This window comes from Frankliniella occidentalis, unplaced genomic scaffold (assembly GCF_000697945.3).
Source record: "Frankliniella occidentalis isolate FOCC.00 unplaced genomic scaffold, Focc_3.1 Scaffold65, whole genome shotgun sequence".
NCBI lineage: Eukaryota > Metazoa > Arthropoda > Insecta > Thysanoptera > Thripidae > Frankliniella > Frankliniella occidentalis.
In genome coordinates, this window is record NW_026267195.1 from 814963 (window position 1) to 818983 (window position 4021).

A 4021-nucleotide genomic window follows, 5' to 3' on the forward strand; every position below is an offset into this window, starting at 1 on the left:
GCGCGATTCGCAATCAGGAAAGTTTTGGGCCGCACCACGACTGTGATTGGCGCAAGTTTTACACCCCTGCGTCACAAACAGTCAGTCACGACCGGAGCCGCCAGAGCTGGAGCTGGAGGGCGAAGAGGAAGCAATTCGATTACACTTGGATAATGCCCTCCCTCCCTCTAGCTAGCTCACTCTCACACAGCAGCACAAAAATTTAAACGAGATTCGAGGGCATCAAACAAATTAGCTATTTGGACCGAATGTTGTTTTTTTTTTTTTTTACTTTTCCTTTCGGAAGGTTGCGAATCCCAGTATGTTGACGCCGGTTGCCCAGCCAACCGGCGCTGGTGTGTTTGAACAGCGCGCGGCTCCGGGCGCGGCGCGTGGTCAGGTGAGGACGGCCGCCGCCCGCTTCTGCCTGATTGATTAGGTTTTGATGGGATTGGTGGCCGGGCGGGCCCGAGGGCCGGGCTCCCTGCTGCAAATGGCCTGCCACTGCCACCGCCGCCTGCAAAAGGCTATGTACGAGAGCCTGAGCTGCGGGTACGGTGCGGCGTGCCAGGCCATCAATAAAAGTTCAATTGGAGAATAGACTTCCTGCCAAAACTTGGGTAAACGGAGTGTCCCATCTGATTGGATTACCTCGCCGGGTTTACCTCCCCAGATTTACCTCTAATCCGATAGATTTACGCGATGAATGATCGGATATCCTCGAGGAAATAACAACTCTCGAATTTCCCTTTTATTGTGTGGTTATCGAAGAATGTGGAGGTGGCGAAGCGCATGAAGGGGCCTCGTGTCATATGTCATATCAAAGCTCCTATTGGCCAATAATTATGATTTTCCATCCCAAATATTCCGACTTTCAAGTACACTACTGGGAAAAGTAATGTGACATATGTAACGTCAATTGATGTGAACAGTAGTGGTCGCCGTGTAATGATATTGTGACATGTGTTTCGGTCTCACCAATATGATGCAACCTATCAAGGATGTCACACTTTTAATGTAACACATGTCCCATTGTTGTTGTTTTTTTCAGTGTGAATTACTGTTACATTTTAAAAATCGAACAGATTTTACTAACTTTTTTTTTGCGAAAGCGCTGTCTGTCAGATTGCGAAATTGTAGAGTGTTATTTTCCCCTGCAGTAACGGTCTCGTCTTTCTTCCCCCTTCCCCCTGCGTGCGCGGAGGTCCGGTCTTGCCGTTGGTGTTTGTTGCGGGTCAGGTCAGGTGAGGTGCAGCAGGTGAGGTGGATCGGTTCGGCAGAGCGTCCAGCAGCTTCAGCATGGGGGGCAATTTATCTCACTTTGGTCGCGACGAGTTCCATTGAGAGCTTTACGGCCGAGAGAGGTCTGCGCGGAACCGTTTCTGCCCGCGCTGCTGTTCTCTGAAGGTGGACTCGAAGGATGACGGAGTGGACTATATCTGGCTGATGCAGCAGGGTGGAGTGGAGGGGGGAGGGGGAAATGAAAATTCCTTGTCGCCTGCTGCCGAGTATCGGACCGTTTTCCGATACTGGCGGGGCGGTGTGCCGACATGTGTTCACGCCCCCTCAGGATCGGGTCCGGGGGAGCCGAGCGGGTCAGTCGCCGCCGCGCAAGGCATTCCTCTCCAAGAGTCGAGGAGGTCTCCGGCGGTGGAGTGGAGTGTCGTGTTTGGGTCGCCGCTTGGTGCGAAATTCGGCACCTCCAACCTGCTGGCCGGGCCACGGCCCGGCAGTGCGTGCGTGTGCGTGCCTGTGTGTGTGTGTGTGTGTGTGTGTGTGTGTGTGTGTGTGTGTGCGTGAGTGTGTTATCGGGTCCTCGATACATTCCTTGGCGGCGGGAATACACGCTCGGCTAGGCTGCTCGTGAGACTTGTGGCCGGCCGGCGACTCCCTCTCGGCAAAGAAGGAGGAAATGTGAAAATTAATCAGGAAGTGGAATCTTGATCGGTCTGTTTTTGCAGGTAAAGGGTGCCCTGACTCTTCTGTCGACGTGTCACTTATCTATTGGCTGTTAACTTAGATGTGTGATATGTGGTCCTAAAGTCGCAGAAATTATACCACCCGGGTTTTCATCCAACAAACTTGGATCTCATCGCTTTATGACGGTTTTTTTAGCGTGTTTTGTTTTTGCTTTTGAGAAAATATTTTTTTACCCGTTGGATTGGTAAAATGACATTTGTTGCTTTTGTGACCTGATTTGTGACGCTCTTGTTTTCGCTTTCAGGCTCCGGGCCGGCCTCGGGTGCGCGGCGCCGCGTGCTGAACAACAAGGTGAGTGAGCTCTCCGGGTCGCTAGCGTTTACCCGACGTGGCGTGGCGTGGCGCTGCGTGGCGTGGCGTGGCGCGACGCGGTGCCGTCGAGACGTCGATCTATCTCTCATTTCAATGACGGCATCGGGCATCATGGCCGACCCGACGACAGGTAATAAGGCGAGGCAACAAAAACAGCAAACAACGACAACAACAACAAACAACACAATGAAAGTACCCTCCCCCCACCTCCTTCCATTCCGGCTCAATTTCTCCCTCGAGCTGTCCGGACCGGCCAGCCCGGGCACAAAGGCGCACCAAATTTGGCGATCGCGAGTGGAAATGAAGGCGGGGCGTGGCGCGGCGTGGAGAGCGGCCCGCGTGCCCCTTTGTGTGCGCCAGGGGGGCCAGCGGGGCCACAACCACCCCGCGGGGGGCCACAACCGTGACCTTGTGGTGCCTCAGCTGATACTGCAGCCCACGGGTGAGTGGGGCACGCGTAACTTTATTGCGTCCAATAAGAAGACGGTGCCCGAGTCATCTTAAATAGCAAAGGTCACTCATTGGAAGGAAAGGGGGGGGGGGCAGGGGGGTTGCTCCATTCGGGCAGTGAGGAGGGAAGCACCCCGGCGCAGCGACCTACACGGTGAAAATGGTTTCATGTATTTCAAGACCTGGTCTTGAATCTTATGGAGATGGAGAACGCCAATGGCATCCGACATCCGTGACCATGACCAGGTCTTGAAATACATGAAACTATTTTTACCTTGTGGTTGACCACGGCGGGCAGTTGGTGTTCTGCGGAAGAGGGGGGGCGAGGGAAAAGGGGGTGTCTGCTCGCCCTTGCTCACCTGCCTTTGATGCCCGGTGCCCGGTGGTGCCGGGCTGCCTGCTCGCCCAGCCCGGCCCCACTACTGGCCGCCCCGACTAAGGGGCTGCGCGAGGAATTTCATTCCAGCCATGTTGATCCTCTAGTGAGTCAAAGGAGAATTGGGAGAAGGATGAGGGGGGGGGGGGGGGCTGAAGCGCTGGCGACTTTAATCAGGCGCAAGTCCTGCTTGTGCCCCTCGTGCTGCTTTTCATCCCCCCGACCTCCGCTGTCGTGACGCCCGCGCGCCGTGTCCGCAGGACTTGCAGTAGCAGCAGGAGCTGAGTGGCGGCAGCGGCGGCGGCAATGCCAGCGCCATTTTCATGAAGATGCGTAGTAAAACAGAGTGCGGGGGTGGCGGGGCGTGGGGCGAGCAGGAGAGGCGCTACATCAAAAGAACGCTGCTGCCAATGCAGTGGCGCCAAAGTGGCGCTCCGGCGGCGGCATGGGGCTTCTATACTCCAGGGCGCGTCAGCAGCGGGGCACGTCGGCGGGCGGCATCATCAGCCACCAGTCATTTCGGCGCATTTCAGGAAAACAATAGTTGATGGCAAAATCGGGGTGTGTCCTTGCCTCCCTGGTCTTGGCCCTGACCCACGTTCATTCTCCAATTTGCAAGCCCTCCTCCTCCTAGTTTTCGACCTCTTCCCTCTGCTCCACCTACTCATCTCCCTCCTCCTTCTCTTCCTCTCTCCTGTGACTCGTCGTCGTGTTTTGTGTTTATTCCGTTCCCATTTCCGGTGGGCAATCGCCGCGGGCTCGCAGAGGCGCCCGCTTCGCGTTTTGATCCGCTTCTCGACAAGGCGGAGGCGGTGGTCCCGGAGCACCTGCCGTCACCGGCCGCTCGTCTCCAGGAAGGCGATGTAGCGGCTCTGCGACGTGACCGGCCTGTTGTAGAAGCTCCGCCGCGCCGGGCGTTGTGCC

The 4021-nt window shown here is 56.1% G+C and overlaps 1 protein-coding gene across 5 annotated transcripts in view; it reads left to right on the top strand.

The window, feature by feature from the left end:
• Positions 1 to 4021, top strand: part of LOC113208511 (protein espinas-like) — a 312486-nt gene that overhangs the window by 108576 nt on the left and 199889 nt on the right. For all 5 annotated transcript variants that reach the window (XM_052268186.1, XM_052268188.1, XM_052268187.1 and 2 more), the window contains exon 3: positions 2204 to 2250. The gene's annotated coding sequence lies outside the window, so the exon portion shown is untranslated. The remainder of the gene's footprint in view (positions 1 to 2203; positions 2251 to 4021) is intronic.